The 11,457-nt window shown below is 36.8% G+C and overlaps 1 long non-coding RNA gene across 1 annotated transcript; it reads right to left on the reverse strand.

Annotated features, from left to right (window-relative positions):
- Positions 1–6,221: 6,221 nt before the first annotated feature.
- On the reverse strand, positions 6,222–6,686 carry LOC134221274 (uncharacterized). Its single transcript, XR_009982297.1, has 3 exons — positions 6,508–6,686; positions 6,354–6,433; positions 6,222–6,291 (listed from the first exon to the last, which is right to left on the reverse strand). It is a non-coding gene; the product is annotated as an uncharacterized LOC134221274 (long non-coding RNA).
- Positions 6,687–11,457: the final 4,771 nt, after the last annotated feature.

An 11,457-nucleotide genomic window follows, 5' to 3' on the forward strand; every position in this document is an offset into this window, starting at 1 on the left:
CTTCTTACTTCTCGCTCCTCACTTCTCACTTCTCACATCTTACATCTCATTTCTCGTATTGAATTTCTCACTTCTCAATCTCACTTCGAATTTGTCGCTTCCAATCCACTTCTCGGCTTTCACTTTTCACTTCTCGCTTCTCACATCTTACATCTCACTTCTCGTATCGAATTTCTCACTTCTAAATCCCACTTCTCACTTGTAGCTTCTCATTTCTCGGCTCTCACTTATCACTTCTCGTTTCTCACTTCTCATTTTTCAAATCTTACATATTTATCTCATTTCTCACTTCTCACAATTCACTTCTGACTTCCCGCTTCTTACTTTTCACTTTTCACTTCCCACTTCTTACTCCTCACTTCTCGCTTCTTACTCCTCACTTTTAATTTCTCATTTCTACCTTCTGACTTCTCCCTTCTTGTTTCTCATTTCTTACTTCTCACACCTTACATATTACTTCTCACATCTTACTTCTCACTAAGGTACCCCGGGGCAAGTGGGACCTAAAAAAACGTTAGTTTAGCAAAATTGTTAACGCATACTTAGAAAACAGGGTATTTCAGGACATTAACCACGGATACATCATTATATGCTTCCGTTGTTGAAGTGTAGACGTGTTGTAAGCCATTTATTCAGTTACAAAAAATTTTGGTATTGACAGAAATAAATTTAGCTGTGGGACCCACTTACCCCTTCAAACGGGGCAAGTGGGACCTATTCTGCTCTATAGACGAATCCAAGTAAAAATAAGAAGAAGACACACGACGGTGTTAACTTTGACAGATCCTACAGCGCAGCATAGGAAGATCATTTTAAAATGCTTATAATAAATTCTAGACAAATTGTAATTAAAATCTGATTGATGTACGATACGGAAAAAGTTCTCAGGTACTTATTTGGAAGCTTATCTCTTTTTTTTTTGTATATTTTCCAAAATGTATCTATCATAAACTTCGGAACTTTTTCCGTATCATACATCAATCAGATTTTAATTACAATTTGTCTAGAATTTATTATAAGCATTTTAAAATGATCTTCCTATGCTGCGCTGTAGGATCTGTCAAAGTTAACACCGTCGTGTGTCTTCTTCTTATTTTTACTTGGATTCGTCTATATTGCCGAACGAAACTAATTTGAAGAATGTAGATATAATGTTCATGTCATTTCTGAGCCGTAGTGTTGCAGATCAAGGATGGAGGTTTATTGCTTGTTAGACTTTTGTTTTTGCAACAAGAAAGGGATTACAATTAGCAGATATAAAAACAAGACAACAGCCGGTTTACTGTTTAATTGCGGCTGTTGCCTGGCTTTCCATTAGCTTCCTTTCTTACCAAATGTGTTAGATGGGAAGGATAAGCACATCTTTGTTCACTTTCGGAATGAATGTTTCTCTGTATAGAACACAAATTATTAAATAAATTAGAACTTCAAAAGGTAAGTTTTTATTCAGGCGATGTGCAGTGTTGTAAATTTAGAACGAAATGGCCAATTCATGTGTTGAGCACTTTATTTATCTGAAAACCAGTAAATCTGATACGAAGTTAGAAAATAACAAAACAGAAGACGAAACCTGTTGATCTATTGTAGAATAAATAGTCTATTTATAATCTGATGCACTGTAAACTGAAATTTTCGCAAAATTAAAACCATTGCTCTTTTCCATGCGGGAGATAAGTTTCAGAAAATTAAATTCGCATTTGGTAAATCAACTGTATATTACTTCTTGACATCGAAACCAACGATATCAACTGCATTTGATTCAGTCCATATGATATATGAGTGTCGATGTTATTTTTCACTAGACAACAATCTAAAAACAGGTAAAATGCCTCAATCGAAAATGTTGTTCAAATATGTCCCACTTGCCCCATGTTTGTTAAAACTTAAAGGCAAGTGATGATTGCAGATTTTGGCTTAAATAAAAACTTTTAAATAATTTACAATGTCACAAAATTTTTTAATTGCTCAAAATATTCACTTTCTACATCAATGATGAATTTAGAAACGAATATTTTGTTGGAAATCAATCAAATTAAAATAAAGGCAATAGCTTTTCGCGGTAGTTTAAAGTCATGATTAAGCAATACCATTAGCATGGTGCCGCAAATGGTTTTGATTCCAAATATTTTTGTGTCAGGTTAATTCGTTGATAGTTCTGCTTCATCTTTTTAGAACATTGTTACCATTAAAACGTTCACCGATTAATCGGCAGCCATAGTACCCACTTACCCCGTATTTGTACTTGCCCCGGGGTACCTTATTTCCTTTTCACTTTTCACTTTTCAAAAATCACTTTCCAGTGCTCACCTTTTACTACTCACTACTCGCATATCATTCCTTACTTCACACGTCCCAACCCAAGTAACAAATATTTCTTTAAGGCACATCTGTAGTGGAGTGTAAGTACCACTTGATAAAACCAAAAATAAATCTAAAATAGTTTCAACACCTTAATAAACTAAGCATAAATTATCTTTAAGCTCAATTTTGCCCACTCTACAAGAAGTTGTAAAGAAATAGAATAAGAATATCTTAAAACTATTCAGATCTATGCAAAACGTATTTCTCGTGGTTTTCTAATCCTCCATAAAACTATTTCAAAGTCATTTTAACCGTAAACTATTTTACAATACTCTTATTTGAAAATGCTTCAGACCTAATTATATTTATTAATAAAATTTAAAAAACACATAGAGAATAATAAAATGCAAATATTTCATGCAAAATTCATGTCGCCATGTCTCTAGAAACCAATAATACATTTCTTTGTTTTCAAATTTTATTTTAAAAATACAAAGAAAAAACTTGCGCTTCTAAATTTACTGTCGATTTTTACGTAAAACTATGAAAAATCGACTAGCGCTTTGAAAATATTGCGGAATAATGATTATTCAAATATTACAATAATCAAAGCGCTCTTGTATTCTAACGCAAAAATTGTTCATATATAGTAAATTTATGAAAGAGTTCATTGTAACATGTATTAAATTTGGAGTTACAATGAAATTCAGCTTATAAGAGCTGTAACTTGCAATATAATTTCTAACCAATCCGAAATTTCCAATATGGTTGTTGATTTTCAGTCAAGCAAAATAGCAAAATCACCATTTTTATTATTTTACTTTGAATAAAACCATTTCAAATTAATCCAGTTTTGAATAAAACAATGATAAGAAAATTATTTTGAGCTTTTAGTCGAATGGCTTTACTTGTCCTAAGACGAGTTTATACCATCCCATTGAAGAGTGGATCCCATCCCATTAAGTGGTGGAATTCAATGGGATGGTATAAACTCGTCTTAGGACAAGTGAATAAAACAATGTTTTCTTGAAAAAACTTTGTTAAAATCGTTATATCTAGTTTAAACCCATTACCAGTACGTCGCCTTTGAATAAGAGTTGGTTATCTGTGAATATTTTGACAGCTGTTTGTTTTGGTTTAGGGTTTCCATTGGTACCGGAAATCTAAATTTTTAATAATATTTGTTCATTTTGAAGCTAATAATTGTTTTGAGACAGTTGTGTTAAAGTGCAGTTCGTATTGAGAAAGTGTGCTCAAAAGTTTGAGCCAAGGCGACTGAATAATTCCACAATAATGGAGAGATCCGACAAATAAAAACACTATCACAAATAATAATTCAATTTTCACTTCAATATTATTTTTCTTTTTTTTCATTTTTTTTTATTTTACATATTTTTATATTCAATAATTGCACACATCCTTTCTCAGCATCATTCGTCACAAAACTGAAGCCGCGTCACTATCCGTCACGCAAGTTGAGTTCATTTGGCCAATTACTCTCTCCGCTCTCCGCTCAATTGAACCGGTGCCAGCGAAAGTGGTACATAAACCATTTTTGTCAATTTTGAGTTTTTTACATCAACGGCCTCTATTTGCAAAGATCTAGTGGTGGAATAACGAAAAAGTGATTTTTGGCAATGAAATCTGGAGATATGAAAATTTTATTTTCTGGTATATATCACAATCGCCATTTCGTTGCCAGAAAAAGTGGCACATGTACACTAAAATCCCACTAACTAAACCCACCCACTAAAATCAGTTTATTCAAAAGAAAATTCAGTAACATGACTGTTTTCACAACAGATTTTAATCCTATTTTGAATTTCAAGATAGTTTACTACTGTTTAGAATGATTTTGAAAATGTACATGTACCACTTTTACTGTCAACGTTTTTCGGTTTCTGTTTCCTTTTGTTCCCATTAATAGTGGTACATGTACAATTTGTTCTAATAAACTTGAAATTTGTCATAAAATTCGCTTATTTTTCATTACTATCTTTAGGCACATCAGTCATAACATGTTGGTACAGTTTAGTTGCAAAAAATTGCAAATATGAATTTATTATTCGATGTTTTTCGAAAAATGCGTCTCCTGAAAAATTTACTCAATGTAACATGTACCACTTTCGCTGGCACCGGTTCAATTAAAGCATATCGTTTGTACCCGAAGCATCAGTTCGCTGTTCTGTTTACGTTGCACGCTAAGGATTTTGTAATTATATATCGTTATCAACAACAATTCATTGCAATGAACATTCCTATTCAAATGGTATTATCATGACTTTATATATTTTATTATATTATTCTCTACAATAATAAGGCCGTTACAAATATTTAATTAACATTTTGTCCTACTGGTCTCCGAAAGGTCAAGGTCATAAAAAATAAATATTAAAATGAAAAAAATAAAAAAAAACTCCTCGGATTTGTATACTTCAACAAAAAAAAACATTTTTTTAGATCCTCAAAATTATCCGAATTTTATTTTGTTGCCCCTCAAAATATTATTTTTTGGCAAAAAAAAATCCGAGGGGAGGGAGACAAAATGGATTTTAAATATTTGTATCGGCCTAATTATTATTTGCGAATTAAACAAAGTATCTCATAACTCTGTTTATAGTATGCTTTTTAACGTGTTCCAAACAATTTTTTTCTGAGTAAGGGCAAAACGGAAATCTGCACTCATGTAGTGTGGGGATGGGTGTCATAGAAGCGCTCACCCAAGTCACTGAAACCAAAACCCTTTTCACTAGCTACCCTATAACCAGAGACCGGCGCAGTGAAAAACTGTCGAAATGGCAACGTATGAAAGTGCATGAAATCGTGACAATGGTACTGGCAGCACTTGAACGTTTTGCTTGCTTCTTATGGATGCAAAAAGTAAACTAGTCGAAATGGAACCGCTTATGACGGTTTGAGTGGAAACAAGATGGCGTCTTCACCGATCTCTTATTCTAGTATTTCTACTTTTCACTAGCCTTAATCCTCCCGGCCATCAATTAAGCAATACATCGGGAGGAATTGATGATAAAAAATCTGTTTCAGTGTCATCATTTGCAGTAACTCATCCTCCAACTGTTCTAGTGTTCCTTGTCGAAGAACTAACGGTTTTTGGAATTGTATCTAATTTACTATTTTATACGTTATCGTGTACTTTTCATTTGAAAGATCGACTTGACTTGATTTTTTCCATCGATTGGGTTCCATGTTTGACAGATATGAATTAGTTTTATTCCAGAACGTAAAAATTTAACTGAGACTCAAAAGATTGTTGCAAGTTCCCGGTAGCGCATAGAGCAATCTACCTTCAACGATTGAATACAAATCAAAAAGCACCAAGACACAAATCTTACATTTTACATAACTTTATTGTTCATCCGAACTTGGTTCTCTTCTTAGCTCTTGGCTAATAATCCTACGCTGTTTTCTAATGGCTACTTTTCATACTAAAACTAGTTTTACTCACAGACGGGCCCGTCTTACTGTATTAAGCATGCGCTGCTTCGCAATCTATGCCGCTGCCGTACGCCACGTTCTTCCTGCATGCTGGGTCTGAATCCGTTTCGCGCACACACACTACCACGCCAGCATTGCCGGCTTCTAGTCTCCGAGTTTTGCCTCCGACTCCCGCGTCGATGGTAGTGGCCACCTAGCAGACCACGCTTCACTCCCTCGCTGAGTTCGCAGGTATACTAAGCATCAATGCTTTCTACGCACTGTCTTTCGGCGTCAACGGTCAACGCGAGCCCTGGCGTGGCTTCCTGGCTTGAGCTTCTATCAAACTTCGCCCTAAGCCCCAACGAGCTGGCGATCATCACCTATCAAACGAAAGAACCAAATCTGCGGAATGAGATCCACCAAAAAGACCCTGTAAAATTGTCATAAGTATAACGTCGTCACGATAAATCTTCGGCAACTCACCCTGTGAAGGGGCCTTTTTTCCGACGAAGAGATGGTTTCCTTTGTTGGCGTGTCAAAACAACAGAGGGGCTGAAAGTGACGTCACGATATTAATTTTCTTTACTGTCCCACTTCAGTTCGTCTCAACTCACCGTTTAGGAACCACTGGCACGTGCTCGAATGGTGCGATTGTTCCTTTCTTCTTCCTCGAGGCGTCGTGTCGTCGTGTGAGCTGTATGGAGATCGAAACACACCTTAGCCCTTTGTTGATTTTTAGGTTAGCATTTCATGAGGCTATTCACTCACCTCACTGGTCTTTTTTGTCGTCCCGGGCAACTAAATTGCAGCTGAAAACCTCCGCCTTGATCTCCGGCGCACGAAGCGGAAACGACAATCCGACAAACGACAATCCGAATATTATGGCTGTGTTAGATGCTTTAAGGATCGAGGTTATGCTTCACGCTCCTCGTGTTGCACAAACTCACCTCTCTAACGGCTTCTATTAGACCCAGTGCCGTGTTTAATCACCGCACAGCGGTTTTGGATGCGCTTAAACCACCGGTTTTCAAACTACGAACCGACTAAATGGATTTGCGACCGAGCTACTGCAAACCGCTCAAGGTCAGTCGCCACCGCGTGTTTTAACTTTTGCCGTACTGATCACTGCTGAAGCTCACGGAACGCGACGACGGTAGATCGCGCACGACTTGTTCCACCGGAGAATGTGAACTATCTGACGATTCTCTATCTTTTGCCCGACGCATGTTGGTTGGAGATAAGTGCTGCGTTCAGAGCAGTCGAACAAACGAGAGAGTTGTGTTGTGGCCATCCTTTTCTCCCGCGTGATTTTCTGACACTCAGCAGTGTCGTGTGTAGATTTTCTTCTGTTCTTTATTCCTTCTCTCTCCTCTCGCAGTGGTTTGCGATTGTCGCCTACTGGATAGACGAATCCAAGAGATAAAAAGAAGAAGACATGCAATGGTGAGAAACAACAAAATCGTTCATGGCGAAGTATACGGCGGCGATTTTAAAATGCTCGTATAAAATTCTAAAGGTATTCTAATTAAAAACTAATAAATGTAAAGTGCGAGAAAAATGAAAAGCTAGATTTAGAACACATTATTCAAAAAAAATTTTTTTTTTTTCGTTTAATGCACCTAAAATATAGATTTCCATTTTTCTCGCACTTTACATTGATTAGTTTTTAATTAGAATTGGTTTTTAATTTTATACGGACATTTTAAAATCACCGCCGTATACTTCGCCATGAACGATTTTGTTGTTTCTCACCATCGCATGTCTTCTTCTTTTTATCCCTTGGATTTGTCAATAGATGTGACTGTTGTTTTTTCGTTGTGCGACGCGACGTTTATTTGGCTGCCCGGAGTCCTCTCCCGATGCGTCTTTGTGTGCGTGTGTTTGCTAACGGGCTGGAGCATGCCGTCCGATAACTGGTTTTCAACTGCATATGCTTGTATCGTTGCAGAGCGTTGCATTGATAGAGGGAAGTGCAGGAGCAGGGGTGTTTCACTTGCGACGTACGGAACAAGGCCTATTTTCCTACTAGTTTATAATTAAAGCGTTGTCAGCATAATTATTTGATCTAATCTAACAATTGTGTCTCAAACAATTTAAATCGTAACAAGATTCATTGGGGTTTTAATGTGAGTTTATGGAAAAGTTGTATTTTATCCCAGTGTGTCAAAAGAACTCTATAAGAAACATTCATTTGGACTTATTGTTCAAACTTTTAATGCATCTAGGAGAATGTTTTCAAAACGTGCATAAGAGCATCAGCGCTAGATCAATGATAGTTTTATTGTTCAATTGAAGACATTTCCAACACTATTTTAGGAATCATAAAATTTGATACGCCATTCTCTTATTGAAAACTCTTTTAAAACACACCAGTATTTTGAAATCTTTCTTAAAACCATTACTAATTATGAATAAATTCATATGGTTTTGGATTTGTTACTTGGGAAATCTCACATTTCACTTCTCGCTGCCGTTTTCTTACTTCTCATTTCTCCCTTCCTATTTCTCACTTCTCACTTCTCACTTCGCACATCTTACTTCTCATCCACATTGTACTTCTTCCTTCTCACTTCTCATTTTTCGCTTCTCGTTTCACACCACTCGTTTCTCACTTCTCGGTTCTTACTTCTCACTATTCACTTCTTACTCCTCACTTCTCACTTTACACTACTTACTTCGCACTTCTCATTTTTCACTTCGTACTTATCTCTTCTCGCTTTTCACTTTTTCCATCTTAAATCTCACTTATCGTATCTAATTTCTCATTTGTCACTTCTCACTTATCGTTTCTCACTTCTCTCTTTTCGCTTTTCACTTATCACTTCTTGCTTCTCACTTCTCCTTTCTAACATCTCACTAGTCGCTTCTCGGCTCTCACTTCTCATTTCTACCTTCTTATTTCTCACTTCTCGCTTCTCATTTCACACTCCTAACTTCTCCCTCCTTGCTTCTCACTTCTCACAAATTACTTCTTATTTCTCACTTGTCACTCCTCACTATTCAAGAAAACTCTTTCTAAAAAATCCAGACGTCGTGGGATATTTTCGACTTAATCTGTGTCGCTTTTTTATTGTAATCATGCAAACTCACTCAGTACTGAAAACATCACAATAATGAGAAACAAATAAATTTGCGCCCCAATCCTTCGTTTTCAATTGTAATAAAAGAGCAGGCAAATAAGAAAATTGCAGTGAAGAACATTAGGCCTTCTTAGAATGCTAGACAAGTTGAAAAACGGAAAAGGCAATATGTGCAATTTTTGACGTTTTGTTAAATTTATTGTGGGAGAAAACCAATAAAATAAAAGCCTATTAATTACTAATATCCTCGGTATTGTTACACAGAAAAAATAAGAAATTGTTCACGCGATGAATTTGTTGGTTTTTTGAGTTGAAATACAAATATAAATGATTATGCTTTTCTGAAAAATGTCATTCAACGCAAAAATAAATTATAATTCATTTCTTCAATTGTTTGCACGCGGAGGTCTTCATGTCTTTATGAAAATATTATGTCCATCGACTAGCGAATAGAACTTTCTTGTAAGCGCTTGATAATAATATTTTATTGATTGTAACTTACTGAATGGTTTTAATCTGCAAAACTTTGACTCAAATGCCGAACATGCATAGTAAAAATTTAATGCACCAAAAACTAAAATTTCAAAGTTATCTCAATTATTATGTCCTTGATCTATACGCCTTCTCGCTTAACTTTTCAGAGGGACGTAACTAACATTGTTTTCATGAATTAAACTGCAATCAAAAGCTTTCATATTGGTCTGTTGATTGTAATATTCAAATTAGTTTATGAAAAAAGTGTCACTTAGGTTATTTTGAAAACATATGCGAGAATTCGTTTATCTATTCAATGATAACGAAACATTTCAGGTAAATCTCCATGTGACAAGTGTTTGGAATATGAGTCTGTTCGGAATTTTATTCAAAACGGTACTTTGACGATAAATTTGTACACATGAATAATTGATAAATTATTGCCTGATTTGGTTAGTGCGTCGTCCGACACCATGAACCTTTTCACTTTCACGTTAGGCTTTTTTAGTTAGGCCCAATAAATATTTTGATAAGCGGGTTTCAATAAATTTACTGTTCACGAGCCATAAAGATGTTCAAATATTTTAATTGCAAATTTAAACTATCCCAGAGGCCCTTGTGTAACACTACAATGCCACCCAACGTGACTCTGCCAACAATCAGCGGCGTTTATTCAGTGGGTCTAACCCGAAAACGACAAACAGGTAAATCACTGTTCCGGCAAACTGCAAACAACAATCAAACAGGTAAATTACTGTCGTTCCCCGTAGGTCACCATAGCCCCCACGGAAACCACAGAATTCAACTTAATTAGCGAATTTACTCATTTCAAATGCTGTCCAATGCCTTCCTGTGATTACCTATCTGCAGTCCCGCAGGCTAGAAGCCATTTGCCGGCATGCATGTTTCCACGTGCCCATTCACAAGCCCTTCAAACACAACGAATCAAATCAAATCAGTATTCAGTGCCCAGCATTAGGTTAGGCCGGATTCGGAAAACTTGAGTTTGGCCTTCACTTTTTTTTCCAAATTCATTCCACTTAAACTGCAATGAATTCCTATAAAATTTTACCGAATCCGCAGAGCATTTTTATGAAATTTCATCGGATGAAAATGCATTGAGCCACCCTAACCTAACCTACCAGCCAAACAATTAGAATCCGTTCGAAAGCAGCCTCGCTGACGGGTGGGGTCGGATGTGAACCTGGAGGACCGCTCATTTGTACACAAGCCTGTAACTGAAAAGGCTTAATTAATTGAACAGAGATGTACCAAAGCGTAAAATTGAAAATGTCATCGCCACCAGTCAGTTCGAGCGGCATCGTCTCACACGTGGATAATGCGGGTGACGAATGAAATACCTTAATGGAGGATGTCCTATAGGTGAAAAGCAGGTGACACTTCGTACAGGACTGGTTCGGAATTCACGTTCAGCTGGATAGGATTCGATAAGGGAGCGGTGGCTCATTGAAAATGTTAATGAAATGGTGCTGGACGAATAGTGGCCCGGAAGGACATTGTGTAGGTATGAATGGTGATAATTTCGGAATGTTGGCCCCAAAAGACGAAGTAATGATGGTGTTGATGAGGATAAATCAGAGATTGAATTGGCCAATGCTCCGTTATGCAAAACTCTGGCTGTAACTATGTTGAGCACTATGACTTTCTCAATTACAACAAAAAATCCTCACATGTTCACCCTACTTGAACCTTCTGACTCAATAGAATAACTCTTTAGTTGGTTGGAACACAGGTTCTGTTTCACTGAATCAACGACATTGACACCAACACGGATCCTCAACGCAGAACCGTGCCTCCCAGCTATTATCCATCCAAATCCCTTCGCTTTATTTGACCTTTCGTTCTGATCGAATGAGCAAACAAGACAACCCGAGATAAAAAGCGATTCCTAGTCGAAAGCTTTCGCGATGAGTGTATTTATGCCATCGACTGACAACAATGCTAAACTGCTCCTCCTTTTTTTAAAGCAGGTATAGTCAATGATGATGGTACCACTCGCAGGGAAGGTGCTCGAGCAGAAAAGGAAATCCACTCCTGAATCACCGATTTCCTTTCATCTAATTTACCTTCACCGGCGAACGGCAGCGACCGACCAGAAGCATCATCGACATCATCTCCTTCCTTTAAAGCCATTTTCCTCTTT

This window comes from Armigeres subalbatus, chromosome 3 (assembly GCF_024139115.2).
Source record: "Armigeres subalbatus isolate Guangzhou_Male chromosome 3, GZ_Asu_2, whole genome shotgun sequence".
Lineage (NCBI taxonomy): Eukaryota > Metazoa > Arthropoda > Insecta > Diptera > Culicidae > Armigeres > Armigeres subalbatus.